At 42.2% G+C, this 25,152-nt stretch overlaps 1 pseudogene; it reads left to right on the forward strand.

Annotated features, from left to right (window-relative positions):
* Positions 1 to 1,474: 1,474 nt before the first annotated feature.
* On the forward strand, positions 1,475 to 13,185 carry LOC133243800 (melanoma antigen preferentially expressed in tumors-like; annotated as a pseudogene).
* The last annotated feature ends 11,967 nt before the right edge of the window (positions 13,186 to 25,152 follow it).

Below are 25,152 nucleotides of genomic sequence, written 5' to 3' on the forward strand. Positions count from 1 at the left end.
GTCTGTTGTTCCATGTCCAGTTCTAACTGTTGCTTCCTGACCTGCATACAAATTTCTCAAGAGGCAGATCAGGTGGTTTGGTATTCCCGTCTCTTTCAGAATTTTCCAGTTTATTGTGATCCACACAGTCAAAGGTCTTGGCATAGTCAATAAAGCAGAAAATAGATGTTTTTCTGGGACTCTCTTGCTTTTTCCATGATCCAGCGGATGTTGGCAATTTGATCTCTGGTTCCTCTGCCTTTTCTAAAACCAGCTTGAACATCAGGAAGTTCATGGTTTACATATTGCTGAAGCCTGGCTTGGAGAATTTTAACCATTACTTTATAGTGTGTGAGATGAGTGCAATTGTGTGACAGTTTGAGCATTCTTTGGCATTGCCTTTCTTTGGGATTGGAATGAAGACTAACGTTTTCCAGTCCTGTGGCCACTGCTGAGTTTTCCAAATTTGCTGGCATATTGAGTGCAGCACTTTCACAGCGTCATCTTTGAGGATTTGGAATAGCTCATCTGGAATTTTATCACCTCCACTAGCTTTGTTCATAGTGATGCTTTCTAAGGCCCATTTTACTTCACATTCCAGGGTGTCTGGTCTAGGTCAGTGATCACACCATCGTGATTATCTGGGTTGTGAAGATCTTTTTGTATAGTTCTTCTGTGTTTTCTTTCCATCTCTTCTTAATATCTTCTGCTTCTGTTAGGTCCATAATATTTCTATGCCTTTATCACGCCCATCTTTGCATGAAATGTTCCTTTTGTATCTCTGATTTTCTTGAAGAGATCTCTAGTCTTTCCCATTCTGTTAATTTCCTCTATTTCTTTGCATTGATCGGTGAAGAAGGCTTTCTTATCTCTTCTTGCTATTCTTTGGAACTCTGCATTCCTTGGCCCATGTTTATTTCCCTTCCTGGGAGCCCACAGCCCTAAGCCCTCAGTGGCTTTCAGGCAGAACAAGGCATGTCCTAGGTTTGGCCAGCCAAAACAGTTCCATCCTCTCCTAACCCACATTCCTAAATTTAATCTCCTAGCTTCAGGGAGGAAATGTCCTTTGCCTCCAGGGAAGGAGAAAGTGTGGATCTTGGGTTTAAGGTATCCACCTCGTCCCTTTTTAGCCACTCTCTCTACTGGCAATTCTCAAGCCTAGCCTAAGAAAATTCTTTGAATTCCTCCAAAAAAAGTTCACTTGTCCTGGGTACTTTCCTTGGTTTCATTACAAGTGTCTGTTCCCTCTGTTCTGGCCAGCTCCTAGATGCCATTTTGACCTGACTAGTTCCAGGGAAGCCTGGACCCTCAAAATCTGGAGGACCCACCATCCCTCCATTACAGCTCTGTTCCCCCGTGAATGGGCACGTGTTTTGCTGTCTGACATATAAGTGACAGTATGATACTTGGGAATCTTACTTTGTTTCTTAATCTTCTGGGGTGACACCACCATCCACACAAAGCTGTCTGAATTGTGAATATTTGGGTGATTTCGATGTGGCCCAAACTCCCCCAACGAATGTACCTTCAGGTTGGTTTTCTTCTTTTATATTTTGCTATATTTTCTTTTTTATTTATTTATTTTTAATTTTATTTTATTTTTAAACTTTACAATATTGTAATAATATTGTATTAATTTTGCCCAACATCGAAATGAATCTGCCACAGGTATACCTGTGTTCCCCATCCTGAACCCTCCTCCCTCCTCCCTCCCCATACCCTCCCTCTGGGTCATCCCAGTGCACCAGCCCCAAGCATCCAGTACCATGCATCGAACCTGGACTGGCTACTCATTTCATACATGATATTATACATGTTTCAATGCCATTCTCCCAAATCTCCCCACCCTCTCCCTCTCCCACAGAGTCCACAAGACTGTTCTATACATCACTGTCTATTTTGCTGTCTCATACACAGGGTTATTGTTACCATCTTTCTAAATTCCATATATATGCATTAGTATACTGTATTGGTGTTTTTCTTTCTGGCTTACTTCACTCTGTATAATAGGTTCCAGTTTCATCCACCTCAATAGAACTGATTCAAATGTATTCTATTTAATGGCTGAGTAATACTCCATTGTGTATATGTACCACAGCTTTCTTATCCATTCATCTGCTGAAGGGCATCTAGGTTGCTTCCATGTCCTGGCTATTATAAACAGTGCTGTGATAAATATTGGGGTCCACGTGTCTCTTTCCCTTATGATTTCCTCAGTGTGTATGCCCAGCAGTGGGATTGCTGGGTCATATTTTCTTAATCTATTGTGAACAGACATAGGATCCCATCAGTTGTATATAGTGAAAAAATAAAAATCCCACTCAGACTTAGGTAGATGGAGATCTAGTAGTAAGACAGCACTATAGCTGGAAATGAAAATTTCAGCCAGAATCTGAAAAGTATGTCCTGGAAGGAGAAGAGGGTCTCAGGACTGAATACACTGCTGCACGCTGGAGCTTGGGCTCTGACAGCTGTACCTGCTGGGTTCTTCATGGGACAAGACGTGCAGGCCATGATCCTCTAGAGAATTTGCTTTGACTTTCCATTCACGTTGGCATTGGCATGCTTTGCTTTTGCTTCTACCTGCAGTTTTACTTTTATCCCAGACAGATTGGTTTCTTCTCTGATTTTCGCCACTTGTACAGACTGTTACAACATTTCTTAACCAAATAGAGTTTAGCAGGGTAGGGGCGGGGCAGAGGGATGGGATAGGGTGGGGTGACAGAGAGGATGGGGCCACATGGAACAGCATCTGGGGTCATAGTTCCCTGATGGGGATATAATTCGTGCCCCTGCAGTGAAAGCACAGACTCCTTCTCACTGAACTGCCAGGGAAGTTCCTGGAATGGATTTAATGAAAAACATCTAATTAGGAGGAATTTTTGCATGACATTTTACATATTAGTTGTGACCAGTGATTGTAGTTCATATTATTTTATAGTTTTGTGGTTTTACTAGCGTAAAAGATTCTGGGGGTTTATTTTCGTTGTTTGTTTTTTTTTTAATTTTATTTTATTTTTTAAATTTACAATATTGTATTAATTTTGCCAAATATCAAAATGAATCCACCACAGGTATACCCGTATTTCCCATCCGGAACCCTCCTCCCTCCTCCCTCTCCTACCCTCCCTCTGGGTCATCCCAGTGCACCAGCCCCAAGCATCCAGTACAATGAATCGAACCTGGACTGGCTACTCATTTCATACATGATATTATACATGTTTCAATTCTATTCTCCCACATCTCCCCACCCTCTCCCTCTCCCACAGAGTCCATAAGACTGATCTATACATCGGTGTCTATTTTTCTGTCTCATACACAGGGTTATTGTTACCATCTTTCTAAATTCCATATATATGTGTTACTATACTGTGTTGGTGTTTTTCTTTCTGGCTTACTTCACTGTGTATAATAGGTTCCAGTTTCATCCATCTCATTAGAACTGATTCAAATGTATTCTTTTTAATTGCTGAGTCATACTCCATTGTGTATATGTACCACAGCTTTCTTATCCATTCATCTGCTAAAGGGCATCTAGGTTGCTTCCATGTCCTGGCTATTATAAACAGTGCTGCAGTGAACATTGGGGTACACGTGTCTCTTTCCTTTCTGGTTTCCTCAGTGTGTATGCCCAGCAGTGGGATTGCTGTATCATAAGGCAGTTCTATTTCCAGTTTTTTAAGGAATCTCCATACTGTTCTCCATAGTGGCTGTACTAGTTTGCATTCCCACCAACAGTGTAAGAGGGTTCCCTTTTCTCCACACCCTCTCCAGCATGTATTGCTTGTAGACTTTTGGATCATAGCCATTCTGACTGGCATGAAATGGTACCTCCTAGTGGTTTTAATTTGCATTTCTCTGATAATGAGTGATGTTGAGCATCTTTTAATGTGTTTGTTAGCCATCTGTATGTCTTCTTTGGAGAAATGTCTATTTAGTTTTTTGGCCCATTTTTTGATTGGCTCATTTATTTTTCTGGAGTTGAGCTGTAGGAGTTGCTTGTATATTTTTGAGATCAGTTGTTTGTCAGTTGCTTCATTTGCTATTATTTTCTCCCATTCTGAAGGCTGCCTTTTCACCTTGCTAACAGTTTCCTTTGATGTGCAGAAGCTTTTAAGGTTAATTAGGTCCCATTTGTTTATTTTTGCTTTTATTTCCAATATTCTGGGAGGTGGGTCATAGAGGATCCTGCTGTGATGTATGTCAGAGAGTGTTTTGCCTATGTTCTCCTCTAGGAGTTTTATAGTTTCTGGTCTTACGTTGAGATCTTTAATCCATTTTGAGTTTATTTTTCTGTATGGTGTTAGAAAGTGTTCTAGTTTCATTCTTTTACAAGTGGTTGACCAGTTTTCCCAGCACCACTTGTTAAAGAGATTGTCTTTAATCCATTGTATATTCTTGCCTCCTTTGTCAAAGATGAGGTGTCCATATGTGTGTGGATTTATCTCTGGGCTTTCTATTTTATTCCATTGATCAATATTTCTGTATTTGTGCCAGTACCATACTGTCTTGATAACTGTGGCTTTGTTTTTTTTTTTTAATATATATAAATTCTGCTTTATTTCAAAACACATTATTAATAGACACAAATGCATATATTATATGTACATACATACACATAGATATATTTTATTCTTTTGTATTCTTTTATTTTTTTATTTTATTTAATTTTTAAACTTGACATAATTGTATTAGTTTTGCCAAATATCCAAATGAATCCACCACAGGTATACATGTGTTCCCCATCCTGAACCTTCCTCCCTCCTCCCTCCCCATACCATCCCTCTGGGTCGTCCCAGTGCACTAGCCCTAAGCGTCCAGTATCGTGCATCGAACCTGGACTGGCTTCTCGTTTCATACATGGTATTTTACATGTTTCAATGTCATTCTCCCAAATCTTCCGACCCTCTCCCTCTCCCACAGAGTCCATGAGACTGTTCTATACATCACTGTCTCTTTTGCTGTGTCGTTCACAGGGTTATTTTTACCATCTTTCTGAATTCCGTATATATGCGTTAGTATACTGTATTGGTGTTTTTCTTTCTGGCTTACTTCACTCTGTATAATAGGCTCCAGTTTCATCCATCTCATTAGAACTGATTCAAATGTATTCTTTTTAATTGCTGAGTAATACTCCATTGTGTATATGTACCACAGCTTTCTTATCCATTCATCTGCTGATGGGCATCTAGGTTGCTTCCATGTCCTGGCTACGATAAACAGTGCTGTGATGAACATTGGGGTATACGTGTCTCTTTCCCTTCTGGTTTCCTCAGTGTGTATGCCCAGCAGTGGGATTGCTGGATCATAAGGCATTTCTATTTCCAGTTTATTAAGGAGTCTCCACACTGTTCTCCATAGTGGCTGTACTAGTTTGCATTCCCACCAACAGTGTAAGAGGGTTCCCTTTTCTCCACACCCTCTCCAGCATTTATTATTTGTAGACTTTTGGATCGCAGCCATTCTGACTGGTGTGAAATGGTACCTCCTAGTGGTTTTGATTTGCATTACTCTGATAATGAGTGATGTTGAGCATCTTTTCATGTGTTTGTTAGCTATCTGTATGTCTTCTTTGGAGAATGTCTATTTAGTTCTTTGGCCCATTTTTTGATTGGCTCATTTATTTTTCTGGAATTGAGCTGTAGGAGTTGCTTGTATATTTTTGAGATTAGTTGTTTGTCGGTTGCTTCATTTGCTATTATTTTCTCCCATTCTGAAGGCTGCCTTTTCACCTTGCTAATAGTTTCCTTTGATGTGCAGAAGCTTTTAAGTTTAATTAGGTCCCATTTGTTTATTTTTGCTTTTATTTCCAATATTCTGGGAGGTGGGTCATAGAGGATCCTGCTGTGATGTATGTCAGAGAGTGTTTTGCCTATGTTCTCCTCTAGGAGTTTTATAGTTTCTGGTCTTACGTTGAGATCTTTAATCCATTTTGAGTTTATTTTTCTGTATGGTGTTAGAAAGTGTTCTAGTTTCATTCTTTTACAAGTGGTTGACCAGTTTTCCCAGCACCACTTGTTAAAGAGATTGTCTTTAATCCATTGTATATTCTTGCCTCCTTTGTCAAAGATGAGGTGTCCATATGTGTGTGGATTTATCTCTGGGCTTTCTATTTTATTCCATTGATCAATATTTCTGTATTTGTACCAGTACCATACTGTCTTGATAACTGTGGTTTTGTAATAGAGCCTGAAGTCAGGCAGGTTGATTCCTCCAGTTCCATTCTTCTTTCTCAAGATAGCTTTGGCTATTTGAGGTTTTTTGTATTTCCATACAAATTGTGAAATTATTTGTTCTAGCTCTGTGAAGAATACCGTTGGTAGCTTGATAGAGATTGCAATGAATCTATAAATTGCTTTGGGTAGTATACTCATTTTCACTATATTGATTCTTCCAATCCATGAACATGGTATATTTCCCCATCTATTAGTGTCCTCTTTGATTTCTTTCACCAGTGTTTTATAGTTTTCTATATATAGGTCTTTAGTTTCTTTAGGTAGATATATTCCTAAGTATTTTATTCTTTCCGTTGCAATGGTGACTGGAATGGTTTCCTTAATTTCTCTTTCAGTTTTCTCAGTATTAGTGTATAGGAATGCAAGGATTTTCTGTGTGTTGATTTTATATCCTGCAACTTTACTATAATCATTGATTAGTTTTAGTAATTTTCTGGTGGAGTCTTTAGGGTTTTCTATGTAAAGGATCATGTCATCTGCAAACAGTGAGAGTTTTACTTCTTCTTTTCCAATTTGGATTCCTTTTATTTCTTTTTCTGCTCTGATTGCTGTGGCCAAAACTTCCAAAACTATGTTGAATAGTAATGGTGAAAGTGGGCACCCTTGTCTTGTTCCTGACTTTAGAGGAAATGCTTTCAATTTTTCACCATTGAGGATAATGTTTGCTGTGGGTTTGTCATATATAGCTTTTATTATGTTGAGGTATGTTCCTTCTATTCCTGCTTTCTGGAGAGTTTTCACCATAAATGGATGTTGAATTTTGTCAAAGGCTTTCTCAGCATCTATTGTGATAATCATATGGTTTTTGTTTTTCAATTTGTTAATGTGGTGTATAACATTGATTGATTTGCGGATATTGAAGAATCCTTGCATCCCTGGGATAAAGCCCACTTGATCCTGGTGTATGGTCTTTTTAATGTGTTGTTGGATTCTGATTGCTAGAATTTTGTTGAGGATTTTTGCGTCTATGTTCATCAGTGATATTGGCCTGTAGTTTTCTTTTTTTTTTGTGGGATCTTTGTCAGGTTTTGGTATTAGGGTGATGGTGGCCTCATAGAATGAGTTTGGAAGTTTACCTTCCTCTGCAATTTTCTGGAAGAGTTTGAGCAGGATAGGTGTTAGCTCTTCTCTAAATTTTTGGTAGAATTCAGCTGTGAAGCTGTCTGGACCTGGGCTTTTGTTTGCTGGAATATTTTTGATTACAGTTTCAATTTGCATGCTTGTGATGGGTCTGTTAAGATTTTCTATTTCTTCCTGTTCAAGTTTTGGAAAGTTGTACTTTTCTAAGAATTTGTCCATTTCTTCCACGTTGTCCATTTTATTGGCATATAATTGTTGATAGTAGTCTCTTATGATCCTTTGTATTTCTGTGTTGTCTGTTGTGATCTCTCCATTTTCATTTCTAATTCTATTGATTTGCTTTTTCTCCCTTTGTTTCTTGATGAGTCTGGCTAATGGTTTGTCAATTTTATTTATCCTTTCAAAGAACCAGCTTTTGGCTTTGTTGATTTTTGCTATGGTCTCTTTTGTTTCATTTTCATTTATTTCTGCCCTAATTTTTAAGATTTCTTTCCTTCTACTAACCCTGGGGTTCTTCATTTTTTCCTTTTCTAGTTGCTTTAGGTGTAGCATTAGGTTATTTATTTGACCTTTTTATTTTTTCATAAGGTGTACCTGTATTGCTATGAACTTTCCCCTTAGGACTGCTTTTAAAGTGTCCCACAGGTTTTGAGTTGTTGTGTTTTCATTTTCATTAGTTTCTATGCAAATTTTGATTTCTTTTTTGATTTCTTCTGTGATTTGTGGGTTTTCAGCAGCGTGTTGTTCAGCCTCCATATGTTGGAATTTTTAATAGTTTTTCTCCTGTAATTGAGATCTAATCTTACTGCATTGTTGTCAGAAAAGATGCTTGGAATGATTTCTATGTTTTTGAATTTACCAAGGCTAGATTTATGGCCCAGGATGTGATCTATCCTGGAGAAGTTTCCATGTGTGCTTGAGAAAAAGGTGAAATTCATTGTTTTGGGATGAAATGTCCTATAGATATCAATTAGGTCTGACTGGTCTATTGCATCGTTTAACATTTGTGTTTCCTTGTTAATTTTCTGTTTAGTTGATCTATCCATAGGTGTGAGTGGGGTATTAAAGTCTCCCACTATTATTGTGTTATTGTTAATTTCTCCTTTCATACTTATTAGCATTTGTCTTACATACTGCGGCGCTCCCGTGTTGAGTGCATATATGTTTATAATTTTTATATCTTCTTCTTGGATTGAACATTTGATCATTATGTAGTGACCATCTTTGTCTCTTTTCACAGCCTTTGTTTTAAAGCCTATTTTATCTGATATAAGTATCGCTACTCCTGCTTTCTTTTGGTCCCTATTTGCATGAAAAATCTTTTTCCAGCCCTTCACTTTCAGTCTGTATGTGTCCCCTGTTTTGAGGTGGGTCTCTTGTAGACAACATATGTAGGGGTCTGTTTTTTTTATCCATTCATCCAGTTTTTGTCTTTTGGTTGTGGCATTCAACCCATTTACATTTAAGGTAATTACTGATAAGTATGATCCCGTCGCCATTTACTTTATTGTTTTGGGTTCGAGTTTATACACTGTTTTTGCATTTCCTGTCTAGAGAATATCCTTTAGTATTTGTTGGACAGCTGGTTTGGTGGTGCTGAATTCTCTCAGCTTTTGCTTGTCTGATAAGCTTTTGGTTTCTCCTTCATATTTGAATGAAATCCTTGCTGGGTACAATAATCTGGGCTGTAGGTTATTTTCTTTCATCACTTTAAGTATGTCTTGCCATTCCCTCCTGGCTTGAAGAGTTTCTATTGAGAGATCAGCTGTTATCCTAATGGGAATTCCCTTGTGTGTTATTTGTTGTTTTTCCCTTGCTGCTTTTAATATTTGTTCTTTGTGTTTGATCTTTGTTAATTTGATTAATATGTGTCTTGGGGTGTTTTGCCTTGGGTTTATCCTGTTTGGGACTCTCTGGGTTTCTTGGACTTGGGTGATTATTTCCTTCCCCATTTTAGGGAAGTTTTCAGCTATTATCTCCTCAAGTATTTTCTCATGGTCTTTCTTTTTGTGTTCTTCTTCTGGTACCCCTATGATTCGAATGTTGTAGCGTTTAATATTGTCCTGGAGGTCTCTGAGATTGTCCTCATTTCTTTTCATTTGTTTTTCTTTTATCCTCTCTGATTCATTAATTTCTACCATTCTATCTTCTAATTCACTAATCCTATCTTCTGCCTCTGTTATTCTACTAATTGTTGCCTCCAGAGTGTTTTTAATTTCATTTATTGCATTATTCATTTTATATTGACTCTCTTTTATTTCTTCTAGGTCCTTGTTAAACCTTTCTTGCACCTTCTCAATCTTTGCCTCCAAGCTATTTATCTGTGATTCCATTTTGATTTCAAGATTTTGGATCAATTTCACTACCATTATTCTGAATTCTTTATCAGGTAGATTCCCTATCTCTTCCTCTTTTGTTTGGTTTGGTGGGCATTTATCCTGTTCCTTTATCTGGTGGGTATTCCTCTGTCTCTTCATCTTGTTTAAATTGCTGAGTTTGGGGTGTCCTTTCTGTATTCTGGCTATTTTCATTTTAAAAGCTAAAAACTGTTTTTTAATTCCATGGGATACCAAAAAAAAAAAAAAAAAATCTGTAGAATTTTTAAAAGAGTGGGGGTTTTGTTCTGAATGTGAGTGCTTTGCTCCACTGAACTGAATGGTAATAACATTTGTAGAAGAGACACCCAGTGAAAGGTACGTCTTTTTATGAAGTGACATAACAGCACCCATTGTATGAGTTATTGTTTGGAGTTTAGAGACAGGCTATGTTGGGCTAAACTCCTTATTCCTGTTTTCAGCCCTTGAGTAATAATCAGAAGCTTTCTCTGAAGAGAGTGGGGTCAGCTGTCAGACTCCTAGGTATGGACTGGCCAGCAGTGCTGGGATTAAATGCAGCAGCCAGTACATACAGGATGGGGCAAGAGGTCACCTTGTCCCTTTGTTGCTGCCTGGAGAGATTCTTGTCCACGTGCCAGTGGGACAAAAGCTGTGACTTTGTGGCCAGAGGATGTCTCTGACCCTGCCTTGGGTTCCCCTAGGGTGGAGGGACAGCAGGGTCTCCCCGGTTCCTTGTCCAGAGAAGGAGTGGCACCCCTCCATTGCTCTCTGACATCCTCCCAGAACTCATTCTGGAGTATGTTCACGATGGGCATCCAGGCCCCACCCAGACTCCAGGAGCTGGCTGTCCAGAGCCTGCTGTGGAATGAGGCCTTGGCTTTGGTGAAGCTTCCCATTGAACCTTTCCCACTGCTGTTTATAGTGGCCTTTGCTGGGAGGCACACCCAGGCCCTGAAGGCGATGGTGCAGGCCTGGCCCTTCCCCTGCCTCCCACTGGGGGCCCTGATGAAGGACCACCAGCCTCATCTGAGACCTTCCAGGCTGCACTCAGTGGCCTGGATGTCCTGCTTGCTCAGGAGGTCCGCCCCAGATAAGATCAACCTGGCAGACTGGTGGGGTCTGGGGGTGTGAGCAAGATGCAGCCAGGGCAGGAGGATGAGGAGTCACCTGGGAACAGGCAGTCGGGACCTTTTGAAGGGGAGAGGGGAATAAAGGTATGTAGCCCATGCCCCGGTGTCCCTTAAAGTGGGGATCAGGGGGTGCCAAGAATCTGGAGGAGCTGTGGTGTGTGGAGTGCAGAGCACTCGCGGGGTTCTGGTGCCCATCGGCTTCTGCACAACTCAGCATGTCCCCCACGGCCTCACAGATGGTATAAGCTGCAGGTGCTGGATTTGCAACAGAGCACCCACCAGGACTTCTGGACCCTGTGGTCTGGCATCAAGGCCAGCGTTTGCTCGCTGCTGGAGCCTAAGCTGATCCAGCCTGTGCAGAAGAGGCACAGGCAGTACTGAAGCCGGCATGGGTCTCTATGGAGGTGCTGGTTGACCTGTGCCTCAAGGAGGACACCCTGGACGAGACACTCAGCTATCTGCTGAAGAAGGCCAAGCAGAGGAGGAGCCTGCTGCACCTGCGCTGCCAGAAGCTGAGGATCTTCACCATGCCCATGCAGAGCATCAGGAAGATCCTGAAGGTGGTGCAGCTGGATTCCATCCAGGAACTGGAGATGAACCACATCTGGAAGCTGGCCACGCTGGGCAGGTTCATGCCACACCTGGGCCTGATGGGCAACCTGAGCTGGCTGCTGATGTCATGCATCTACATGTCACGGCACACCGCCCCTGACTAGGAGGAGCTGTTAGTCGACCAGTTCACTGCCCAGTTCTGAACCTGCCTCACCTTCAGGAGCTCTACCTGGACTCCATCTCTTTTCTTAAGGGCCGTCTGCACCAGGTGCTCCACGTGAGGCGTGGAGCCACCTCTGCTGCCCAGAATGGGCCTCTCTTGTTTCATTATTATCGAGACATCTATTCTGTACCTGCTGGAGATGTTTCCAGGATGCACAGGCCGCTCAGAAGTCCTCACAAAATGACAAGGCAGAATCAGGATGGGGAAATTGTGGCTCCTAAGCAGTCCAGAGAAGTGAAAAAGTCAAATGAGAATCATTGTTGAAGTGGCTCTAAAGTCTTTAAGTCCAAATTACAGTTAATATTTTCCTCTAAGACTTCTGAATACCTAGGAAATCCTCAGAAACAGGTTATTGCTCTGCCTTGAACACAGTGATAAAAGCTGAGAGGATGCAGCCTAGTCTGTATGAATGAGTTGCAATGATTCCCTTTTGGCAGGTGCAAACTCCAGGCGTTAGGAATAAATATACTCACTGAGAAATCAGAAGAAAGAAAGGAAAAAATAAAAAAAGAATTGTAGGTGGTGATGGACAGTTTGTGGCCCCTGAATATCTGGGGGATATTCACCCAGTGATTGTCTGAAACTGCTGGAAATCAGCAGCCTATGTCCACTGCATCCAGCCTGCTCTGTAGTTCAACTCGTCGTGTCCTGTAAAAGCATCTTAATCCCAGCAAACCAAATACTAGTAAACTGAAATACGCAAATAACATTGGTTTCTGTTTGTTTCCCACATTGAAAATAGTTCATCATTTTGTGCAGAGGGAGGTCATACCCATATGAACATGACCTTCCCCTATGAAGACCCCCTGCCTTCTTGTCAGGAAGGTGAGAGGCCAGATCCAAGCCATTGAGATCTCCTGTGTTCCAGTGAAACAGGCCTCTCCTCCCCACAGCTCTTCGCCTGCCACCTCTGCCCCTAGGACTGACTGCCCTGTCTCTTTCCACGTGCCTAAAGACCCTTCTGGAGACCCTGTGGATCACAAACTGCCTGATTTTAGAGTCAGACCTGACGTACCGGTCACAGTGCCCCAGCGTCAGCCTGCTGAAGGACCTGGGTCTCAGCGGGGTCAACCTGACCAGCTGCAGTGGAACCCTTGCAGGTCCTGATCGAGTGGACCACAACCACACTGCAGGACCTGGACCTGGATGAATGCAGCATCATGGACTCCCAGTTCAGTGCTCTCCTCTCCTCTCTGAGCCACTGCTCCCATCTCACCACCTTCAGCTTCTGTGGCAACCCCATCTCCATGGCCATGCTGCAAAGCCTGTTGCACCACACTATGGGGATGAGCAAGCTGAACCATGTGCTGTACCCCGCATGCCTGGAGAGCTATGAGGATGTGTGGGACACTCTGCACCTGGACCTCCTGGATCAGCTGCATGCCCGGCCCAAGCAGCTGCTGTGCAAGTCTGGGCGGCCAAGCATGGTCTGTGTCAGCGCCAACCTCTATCCACACTGTGGTGACCAGATCTTCTATGACACCGAATCCATCCTGTACCCGGCTACATGCCCACCTAGCCCAGTTCATGATTTGCAGGCTTTGTCCCTGGCACTGGGAAACTGCCACCCAGACCTCAGTGCATCTCGAACAAACACAAAAGTTTCAGACAACAGTTTGGTGCATGCGAGAAAAGAAAAGGTGATTTAGAGTGGGCAGGGGGAGGGATTGGTGGGATTTTTGGAGAGATGTGTTCCTACAAAGTTAGAAATGTAAATCTAAATTTTGGAGGGGGAATTTTGGGCTTGGGAGGTTGATGGGGTCGTTACCCCTGTATTGGATTATTACAAAGAAATGAAGGGAACTTCAGTGTTAACCATTGGGTGTCCTCTGTGTTCTGTGACCGTGATTCTCCCCTTTAAATTCATGATGCTCCTGTTGGTGTTTAAATCTGAATGTGAGTGGGGCCTAGATGCTCTAAGATAGGCAAGGATTAGCTACAGGAGTTCAAGGCACCATTTATCCACTCCCTGTAGTTCTCATTTCCAAGGCATCCACCTCTTCACATATTTCTGAGGCTGTTCAATCTGTCATCATACACAAGGTGCGTCCTCAGGGCCTGGAACGAACTAAGTGTCCAGGAGAGAGCACTGCTGGAGGGAACCTTCTTCCAAGGGACACTCGCTGCTAACCCCATTCAGGCCCTGGACTCAAGCACTTTCCCCAGTGGATCCAACAGATGCAAAGCCTCCATCTCATACCCTTGGCAGTGCCAAGACATGATCACTGTGCAATGTCAGGCCCGGAGTCCTGGGGGATATTCACCAGCAGACCATCTGGAGCCTCTGGAACACACCAGCCCATACCCACCTTCCCACTGCTCAGCCATATCTGACTCTTTGGAACTCCATGGACTGTAGCCTGCCAGGCTTCTCTACCCATGGAATTCTACAAGTGAGAACACTGCAGTGGGTAGCCATTCTTTTTCCAGGGGATCTTCCCAACCCAGGGGTAGCACTTGTGTCTCCTGCATTGCATGCAGATTCTTTACCATCTGAGCTGCCAGGGAAGCCTCCAGTTTCTAAGAGAAAACCCTGAGTCCATTGTCTAAGTGTGCTTTTATGCCAGTACTATCCACACAGGTTTTATTTTGTTTTTACATTAATCAAAACTTTCACACACATTTATTTATTCAAAGGCTGACAGAAATCCATTCCCAATTGCCGAAAGAAGTCACTTCTGAATTGAATATTTCAGGGTTGAGTGTAACTTGGCATTTTTCTCCTTGGTGTGATTCACCTCCAAGAATATTGGAAATACAAGCAAAAATAAACAAATGGGACCTAATTAAACTTAAAAGCTTCTGCACAACAAAGGAAACTATTAGCAAGGTGAAAACGCAGCCTTCAGAATGGGAGAAAATAATAGCAAATGAAGCAACTGACACAAACAACTAATCTCAAAAATATACAAGCAACTCCTACAGCTCAACTCCAGAAAAATAAATGACCCAATCAAAAAATGGGCCAAAGAACTAAATAGACATTTCTCCAAAGAAGACATACAGATGGCTAACAAACAAATGAAAAGATGCTCAACATCACTCATTATCAGAGAAATGCAAATCAAAACCACTATGAGGTACCATTTCACCCCAATCAGAATAGCTATGATCCAAAAGTCTACAAGCAATACATGCTGGAGAGGGTGTGGAGAAAAGGGAACCCTCTTACACTGTTGGTGGGAATGCAAACTAGTACAGCCACTATGGAGAACAGTGTGGAGATTCCTTAAAAAACTGGAAATAGAACTGCCTTATGATCCAGCAATCCCACTGCTGGGCATACACACTGAGGAAACCAGGAGGGAAAGAGACACGTGTACCCCAATGTTCATCGCAGCACTGTTTGTAACAGCCAGGACATGGAAGCAACCTAGATGCCCTTTAGCAGATGAATGGATAAGAAAGCTGTGGTACATATACACAATGGAGTATTACTCAGCCATTAAAAAGAATACATTTGAATCAGTTCTAATGAGATGGATGAAACTGGAGCCTATTATACAGAGTGAAGTAAGCCAGAAAGAAAAACACCAATACAGTATACTAATGCATATATATGGAATTTAGAAAGATGGTAACAATAACCCTGTGTACGAGACAGCAAAAGAGACACTGATGTATAGACCAGCATTGTGGACTCTGTGGGAGAGGGTGAGGGTAGGGAGATTTGGGACAATGGCATTGAAACGTGTGTAATATCATGTATGAGACGAGTCACCAGTCCAGGTTCGATGCACGATGCTGGATGCTTGGGGCTGGTGCACTGGGACGGCCCAGAGAGAGGGTATGAGGAAGGAGGAGGGAGGAGGGTTCAGGATGGGGAGCATGGGTATACCTGTGGCGGATTCATTTCAATGTTGGGCAAAGCTAATACAATATTGTAAAGTTTAAAAATAAAATAAAATTAAAAAAAAAAAAACTTTAATCCTTAAGTTTTTACCGTAAGCCACATGGTAAAGATAAAATTTCCTCCAAATCCTGGTTCTCTGCCAATCTGGCAACACTAAGGCTTTTAACTAATTGTCTTTGCCCATCATAACTCTTTGCTGAGACCAAGTCCTCTAAGATTCAGAGATTTATCAACTAAACGAAATAACAGCACCCTTCAGAGTGGAGGGCTCCAACTGTACCACTTTTTGTGACCAAAGGAGCAGGGACCACCAAAATATTGATCTAGGAATGTCCTGGAAATTAGCATCACCTTGATTTGAGCTTTCCTGGTGGCTCAGATGGTAAAGAATCCACCTGCATTGCAGGAGACTCAGGCTTAGTCCCTGAATCTGGAAGAATTCCTGGAGAAAGGGGTGGCTACCGACTCCAGTATTCTTTCCTGGAGAATTCCATAGAGGAGACTGTCGAGCTACAGTACATGGAGTCACAAAGAATCAGACAGAACTGACTAACATTTTCAGTTCACCTTTAATACTGTGGGTAAGCAATTGCTGCAAGTCATCATTGATTGAGTTTTTCAATATTTCATGGTCCCTTAAGATTTGGTCCCTCTCTGTCCCACCCTTGCATTTAAGCTGCAAAACCATCATTTTATGATTTCTTACTCAGGGAATTAAAACTGAGAGCAGAAGCAGCAAGAAACCAGAGGCTCTGCACTGATAAGGTGAGTATAAAGGAGGAGAGTGAAAGAGCCAGCTTAAAACCACGTATTAAAAAAAAAAAAAAACTAAGATAGTGCAATCTGGCCCCATTACTCCATGGAAAATAAATGGGGAAAAGGTGGAAGTACTAACAGATTTCCTCTTCTCAGGATGAACAATCACTGCAATGGTGATTGCAACAGTGAAATCAAAAGACAGTGGCTTTTTGGCAGGAAAGCTATGACAAACCTAGACAGTGTGTTGAAAAGCAGAGACATTTCTCTGCTGACAAAGGTCTGTATAGTCATGGCTGTTGTCTTCCTAGTGGTCATGTATGGTTGTCAGAGCTGGACCACAAAGAAGGTAGAGTGCCAAAGAGTGTAGCCTTCGAGTTGCAGTGCTGGTGAAGACTCCTGCAAGTCCCTTGGACAGCAAGGAGATCAAACCAGTCAGTCTTAAGGGAAATCTACCCTGAATACTTGTTAGAAGGACTGATGCTGACCCTGAAGGTCTACTATATTGGTCATCTGATGTGAATAGCTGACTGACTGGAAAAGTCTCTGATGCTGCACATGATTGAGGGAAGGAGAAGAGGGTGACAGAGAATGAGATGGCTGGATGGGTATCACCAGTGCAATGGACATGAACTTGGGGGAAACTTCAGGAGATGGTGAGGGACAGCGAGGTATCGTGTGCTGCAGTCCATGGGGTTGCAGATACAACTGGGCAAATGAACAACAACTGTCTCTTGAGATAAAGCTGTCCCAGGGAGAGAAGAAGAGGAAAAGGGTTGTGAGAACAATGGAAACTCCAAAGTCTCCCCCTACTGATGGGGGAAGTGGGTAGAGGATGACCACCAAGATTAGTGCCCTCTTGAAAGGTTGAAAAGTTGGTATGACATGCCCAGCCCTGTTGGTGGACACTCAGGCTGACCACATGTCACTCCTCAGCCACATGCCCCAAGAACTTCCTTCCTCCTTGTCCACAGCAATGGACCTGGACTGGAGTTGGCCTTGGGGTTTTTCATGGAAGGAAAGGTGGGAACAGTTCATGTTTTGTCTTTCTGTTTTTGATTATTTTGTTGGTCAGCCAATGCAGCTTGCAGGATCTTAGTTCCCCAACTAACGATAGAATCCACATCTTCATCAGTGAAAGTGCAGAATCTTAACCACTCCAGGACTGCCAGAGGGTTCCCAGTAGGTCATTTTTTGAGCCTGGCAGACGGCCCAGAAGTCTGACATTGGCATTGACAGCCTTCTATGGGTCAGGTTTTGATGAAGTTACCAAACATTCCTCTCTCCCTGACCTCTGGGAGTGCTGTGACCATGGCCCATAACATAGAAATTTCTGGAGGTAGAGAGAACTGAAGGACAACGTACCCCTCCCCACTCATATTCCTTTCCTGGCTACAGACCCAAATGCCTTCCAGTAAATTCATCTGCTTTCAACCCATCTACAGAAAGCATGCTGTTCTCCTTCCTGGAAACCTTCCCTGAAGAAGAGGTTGAACTCATGTCCTCTGATTCTTCCTAACCTAACATGTGAATGCTTCTTTACATCTGGAGATAAGCTTCAGTGTGTTCTGCTGGACAGCTGTGATTTCCTTTTTTTTTTTTTTTGGTTAAAAGACATACTCCCCTTCACATCCAGGATGGTTTGAGCACAGGCCTCGCTCTGTTCTCAAGGTTCTGTCCTTCAAAGTCTAGGAGAGAAGTAAAAATAGTTGGGGCCAGAACGAGAGTTGGGTGGGGACCTTTAGCAGCTGTGGTCTGAAAAAAGTGCTGCACAAGAGCAGGTTTCCTCCTGGAAAATCTGAGTGGGTGGGCATTTGTTGATGGGTGGGAGTCACCTGGGAGCTGAGTCATCATCTGCATACCCCCTAACTGTCCTGAGATAAGCCCCCTTTAGGTACTCTAGATCTAAATAGTCTGTTAAAGTACTAAGATGGCCACCAGAATTACCACAGAATTAAATAACAGGAAATTGTTTTCTCCCAGTTCTGGAGGCCCGAAGCCCAGAATCAAGGTTTCGACAGTGTGGTGTCTCTGGAGTTCTCTTTATTTGATGTGCAGACAGCCACATTCTCCTGTCCTCCTGTCCTATTATGTCCAAGCATCCCTGATGTCTTGTGTGTCCCAATTTCCTCTCTTTCTTTTTTTCTCTCCTTGCTTCTTTGCTTCTGGGACTTAGTTTCCTGACCTGGGATCAAACTTGAGCCCTTGGCAGTGAAAGATATAAGCCCTAACAACTGGCTTGCCAGGGAATTCCCCATTTTCTTTTTGTATTGAAAACCATCAGATTGGACTAGGGACCTCATTTAAACTTAGTCACCTCATTAAAGGTATTATCTCCAAGTATGGTTACATTCCAAAGTTTTGTAGGTTAGGATTTATAAAATGAATTAATTTATTTGACTGCACCAGGTCTTAGTTGTGGCATGTTCGGTCTTCCACCTTCCTGGCAGCACGTGGGATCTAGTTCCCTGACCAGGGACTGAAACCCAGCCCCCTGCACTGGGAGTGGAGAGTTGTAGCCACTGGATCAATGGGAAAGTCCCATCAACATATGGATTTTGCAGGACACAATGAAGGCCAAAACAGGATTGATGTTAGGGTGATTTGCCTGGATACACATTTGCAATCTACCTGCTCCTTAGAAATATCTGAGACCTTTAATAACATTGACTCCCTGATCGCATTCCTGGAGATACTGATTCTGTGTGTATGGAGTAAGATCGGCAGAATCAAAAAGAACATCAGTACTTTACAAAAGCTCTCTAGTACTCACTGTTTAATATGGACACCTTAATCACCCTAGGCAACACCTGGAGCTTGTGAGAAACTCGGACTCTCAGGGCCCACACACAACTGTTGGACGAGAATGTATTTTTGCACAAGACACTTAGGCAATTCCTTAGATTCACTGAGAGTTAATAAGCACAGCCCAGGAGATTTGAAAGTGTGATCCAATCTGAGAAGTTTGGATACAGATCTCTGGGCTTTGCTTATACCCTATCTTCCTCCAATACGAAGGACATACAGAAGCCCCAAGAGAGCATGTGGGAGTCCTAGAATCTCTGAAGGGTGGTGGGTAGGATGAATCTCCCAGTTCAAGCAACAACATCTGATTAGTGTATTGAATTACCAATAACCTGATCCTCCCAAGGCAGGTGCTCAGTGTGTCCCATAAAGAAAAAATGAATTCCTGACCCTCAACCCTCAGGGTCTCCTGAAGGAGTGGATTCATGAGTACTTTAAGCATGTTCTTATTGTTTGGGCTCCCCTTGTGGCTCAGCTGGTAAAGAATCTGCCTGCACTATTGGAGACCTGGGTTTGATTCCTGGGTTGGGAAGATCTCCTGGAGAAGGGAAAGGATACCCACTCCAGTATTCTAGGCTGGAGGATTCCATAGACTGTATAGTCCGTGGTGTCACAAAGAGTCAGACACAACTGAGTGACTTTTACTTACTTTCAGCTTTGTGGTTTACTGACTATGTTGTGTCTGACTATTTTGTGACCCCTTAAACTGTAGCCTGCCAGGCTCCTCTCTCCATGGGATTTCCCAGGCAAGAATACTGGAGTGGGTTGCCATTTCTTCCTCCAGTGGATCTTTGCAACACAGAGATTGAATCCAGGTCTGCATTTACCCTGGGATTCACTTCACTTCAGAATCAAGAGAGGCAAACATTCAACTTTCAGATTCCCAGGCCCCCTCCTCTGGCAATTTGAGTTTCTTAGGTGTGATATGCAGCCCTGGAATCTCTATGTTTAACAATGTCCCAGGTGATTCTGAGATTTGAGCAATTTTTATAAGCATATGAAACTGAAAGTGTTAGTCAGCCAGTTGTGTTCAACTCTTTGCAAACCCATGGATAGTAGCTCTACAGGCTCCTCTGTCCATGGAATTCTCTAGGCAAGAATACTGGAGTGGATAGCCATTCCCTTCTCAAGGAAGTCTTCCTGACCCAGGGATCAAACCCCGGTTTCCTGTACTGTAGGCATATTTTTTACTGTGTGAGCATCAGGGAAGCCTAGAAGCATAAATAAGTAGTCAAAATTTTTCTTCCTTTCCCCTAAGTTTTTGCAAATTTTAAAGACTGACATCCAAAATGTTTTTGTTGTAAGTGTAAACACTGCAAAAGATGTAGTTTTTTGCATACAATAAAAATAAACCCTTTAAGTAAATAAAACTAGGAATTCCCTGGTAAACCAGTGGTTAGTGCTCAGTGCTTTCACTCTGGTGATCTGGGTTCAGTCTCTGGTCAGGAAACTAAGATCCTGCAGGAAGTCTCATGGTGTGTCCATAAATAAATAAAACTGTTAATATCATGCTTACAAATATATCCAGAAGAATGTAAGTAGCACAGAGTTTTTAATTTTTTTTTTTAATTTTACTTATTTGGTTTCTTGGGTCCTAGTTGTGGCTTGCAGGATCCTTACTCAGTTCTACTGCCCTCTGGCATGTGGGATCTTAGTTCCCAAACCATGGATCAAACTCACATTCCCTGCATTTGAAGGCAGATTCTCAGCCACTGGACCACCAGGGAAGTCCCTAGCCTTGGGTTTTGATACTCACCAACATTGGAGAAGGACATGGCAACCCACTGCAGTATTTTTGCCTGGAGAAGTCAATGGATAGAGGAGCCTGGCTGCCTACAGTCCATGGGGTCCCAAAGAGTCAGACATGACTGAGAAACTAAGCACAGCACTCACCATCAATAGTCTTAAAATTTAATTTAAAAATTAAAAAAAAAATTAAATATTGCAAGAATTACCAAAATGCAATATAAAGACATAAAGTGAGAAAATGGTGATGGAAAAACTGCACTGATAGACTTGCTTGATGTAGGGTTGTCACAAACCTTTAATTTGTAAGAATGTAGTATCTGCTAAGAACAATAAAACAAAGCACATAAAGCAAGGAAAAAAATTATAAAATGAGCTCTTTCTAATGGTCAGGTTTTTTGTTTTTCTTGCTTCATTGAAATGTAATGGATATATATTGTGTAAATTTCAGGTGAACACATGTTAATTTGATAAGAAAGGTATTTTTGATGTTATATTTGGTTACAGTACTTGAGATCACGTTTATTAATGAGCTTCATTTTTGTTCTAATTCAGTGACTCTGTTACCTTACAAGAAATGGAAATACACATATTTCTTCTCTGAAAACATCCCTCACCACTAAGAATCTGTGTGCAGAGGGCTGTAAAGGCAGTGGGAGGGAAAGCTTGAGATAGAATCTAGGTGGTGCAAAGGGGAAAGAGAGAGAAGAGGGGAAGTGATAGAGGAAGGGAGAAGGAGGGGGACTAGGGTGTGACCTAACACCCCTGAGGTGGTTTAAGAAAGCATGAGCCCCTGCCTAGAAAAAGCTCCTGGGGTTCAGCATGAAGATCCACATTGAGGACCCTGGGAATCCAGCGGGTGCTGAGTCTTCAAGTGCAGATCACTTGGGAGTAAGTTTGCTTCCTGCCCCCATCTCCCAGGCCCCGGCCCTCCAACCTACCCCCCTTTCCCCTGGAAGAGAACAGGGGTTTGCTGTTTGCACCTGATGAATTGGAAGAGGACCCCTGCCTTTTAGGCTCCTGACATCAACCTGAGCTCTGTTGAAATAGTTGTGTGGACCACCTTCCCCTACCTTAAGCTATTGAACCCCGAATAACTAAAGATGTAGATAAATTAGAGATAAGGTGTTGGGCCTCTGGATGGCAGAGAGGAAAGTGGGGACTCTCACCGACCTGAGATCCGGAAAATAACCCCTGCGTGGGTCCCTGAAACTCCATACACATTCTTTCCTCTCTCTTGCAATTTGGTAGAAAGGTTTCTAGTTGAAAGATCCCATGGGGAAAAACTGGTTCAGAAACCCGATTGGAGCCCGGTTTGGTTACTATGGATTGGATTAGAATTGGCTTTAGAAGGCTTGGAACCTCCTGATCCAGCTTCACTGAGAAAACGCTTTTGGAGATCCAGGTAGGAGTGTCATGGACACAGGACACAGGAAGTGGTGCTGGTATTTCCAGAGAAATCTCCTTCAACGTGTAGACAAAGACACTCCAGCTTCACCCTCCACTGGGACTCAGTGGGAAGTGTTTAGCTGCACTGAGTCAACTGGACTTCAGGAGCTGGTGAGCCATGGGGTTTGGAATGCTTCATTTTGTTCTCTGAAGCCATGAGTCTGCAAAATTGCTCTGTAAAGGGCTAGAGAGTAACCAGGCATTAAGAGCCATTTTGTCTCTTCCATTAACAGTGTGAAACAGCCTCAGGCAGGATTAAATGATCAGAGCTGTGTTCCAATAAAACTTTATTTGTGACACTGAAATTTAGATATCATATAATTTCCACATGTCAAAAATATTCCCTTTTTTCCCCAAAATTAAAAAAATATATATTAAACATATTTTTAAAAGTTAAAAAAAAAAAGGAGGCAACCTAATTTGTCAATCCCTGTCTAAACCATTTGCCTATATAATTCAGCTAGCATCCCATTAGTGGCTTGTGACATGAATTTAGTAGGCTGGATTCTGCTTATGAAAAATAGAAATTTTATTAAATCTAAGGTGACATAAGCTGTAAGATACATTATTCCTTTTTTTTTTTTTTTTTGTCCACACCCTGAGGCATGTGGGATCATATGTCCTTGACCAGGGATTGAACTTATGCCCCCTGGAGTGGAAGTGAGGAGTCTTAAATACTAGATCACCAGGGAAGTCCCAAAGCATTATTTTTCATACCACTGTCAAATATATATATATTTATGCATGTGTGCTCAATTGCTTCAGTCATGTTTGACTCTTTGCAACCCTATGGACCTCCCCTCTGTTCTTATGATTCTTCAGGCAGGAATGCTGGAGTGGGTTGCCATGCCCTCTTACAGGGGATCTTCCTGGCCCAGAGATGGGACCTACATCTCTTACGTCTTCTGCATTGGCAGGATGGTCCTTTACCACTAAGACCACCATTTACACTCAGCCAAACAAACTATCATATGCTACTGATGAAATGTGGTCTGGTATTAGAAATGGTCCAATGTAAACTTTAGAATGATCCTTAATGTCAATGAAATGTGTTAATGACATGGAAGCTATCACCAATGTATTATATGAAGAGATATTGTGTTACAAACCTTTTATTTCAATGACCACCACCTGTATAGTTTAACAGGAGATCTGGGGCCACCATAGGGAGAAAAGGCAAAAGTGGGGGCTGGAGAAGTAAGTTTAAAACTGTTATGTCACTTAACTGAGTTTGAGATGTTACCTTAAGTATAAAATAAAAATGTGAATAATTATCTCAATGTTTCAGCTGCTGATTAAAGCAGGTACTAATTTTGTTTTCTGAAAGAAATACAATAATCACCACTCATCTGCAGAGAATAAGTTCCAAGACCCCTAATAGACATCTTTAACCTCACATAGTATCAAACCCTATATACATAATGTTTTTGCTATACAAACATACCTGTGATGCAGTTTATTTTATAAAAGTACAGTAAGAGATTGGCAACTAATAGTAACAGGAAAGTGAAAGTGAAGTTGCTCAGTAGTGTCTACCCTTTGTGACCCCAGGCAGCTTACTAGGCTCCTCTGTCCATAGGATTTCCCAGGCAAGAATTCTGGACTGGCCTTCCATTTCCTCCTCCAGAGGATCTTCCTGACCCAGGGATTGAACCCAGGTCTGAGCCACCAGGAAAGGTGTAATAATAGGATAGAACAATTATAACAATATACTTTGATAAAAGTTTTGTGAAAGATGTAGTCTCTATGTAAAAAATATTACTGTACTAATTTAGTGATTTTGTTTTACCCTAACTAAGCACTTACTATGCTCTGTGGCCATAACTTCTGCAGTTGAGGTTGACAGCAAAACTAACCCAGATTTCTTTTCTCTTCTTCACATTCACCAAAGATATTAGCATACAATTCAATACAACCTCGGCATACAATTTTTTCTCTCTTTATATCGAATTGAGAACTTCAATCTTTTCACTTAAAGGCAGCACTTAATGGATTCTCTCTGGCATATCTAAATGGCCAGCATCACTCCACTTATGCTTTGGGGCCATTACTGAGTAAAATACGGGTATGTGGGCACAAGCCCTGTGACATCTCAACAGTCATTGTGGTAACCGAGTTACAAATGGGTGGGATGTGCTGAACCAAGGAAAGATTCACATTCAGGGCAGGAGGATGTAAGATGGTGTGAGATTCCAATCACACTCCTCAGAATGAGATGCAATTCAAAACTTATGTGTTATTTCTTTCTGGACTTTTCCATTTAATATTTTCAGTGAACAACTGAGGGCTAACTGAAACCGCAGAGAGTGACACCTGAGATCAGAGGGGATGACCTTTTCCTGTGGTTGCCTTTAGATGGAAAAAGCACTAGAAGAAGGGGCTACTTGAAGTGAAAAGTGATTGTAAAATGGCCCATCTCTTCCCATGTAAGGAAGCACAATCACCACCACAACCTGAGAAAAACACCAGAGGGACCAAATCCAGAGATGATGATGACAATGCTGAGGTCATCTTTGTTGGATCGGAGCACGTCAATGAGGAAACTGAAACCCTCCTTGTCAGAGTGAGTTCAAGTTCAAAGCCAGTCATTTCTAACATTTTGAACAGAGTGACCAGGGACTCATCTTCAAGAAGAAAGAGGGGCCACATGAGTCCAGATCCCTCCTGGGATTGCAGGATGTTGCAACCTGCATATCTCAGGACCCCAGCAGCAGAGCCAGTGGCCGTCTCTCCAGCTTCTCAGTCTGAATGTGGAGGAAGAGAGTCCTATTATTTTCAAGACTTTTCCTAAACCTGATTATAAAAGGAGTTCTCTGCAAGCTTCATAATTTCAGAATTGCTCTCTCCTCAGCCTCACGGTCTATCTGGAGCTGTTCTGTCAATTAGGAGGCAAGGATGAAAGTCCTCTTATTCAAAGTGATGTCCCACTTCAGATATAAATTTTAACCATGGGAATCCCTAAAGACCTAAACTCGGGGATGGAATCCCAGGAAGACCTGCTTCCACC

This window comes from Bos javanicus, chromosome Y, assembly GCF_032452875.1.
Source record: "Bos javanicus breed banteng chromosome Y, ARS-OSU_banteng_1.0, whole genome shotgun sequence".
Classification (NCBI taxonomy): Eukaryota; Metazoa; Chordata; class Mammalia; order Artiodactyla; family Bovidae; genus Bos; species Bos javanicus.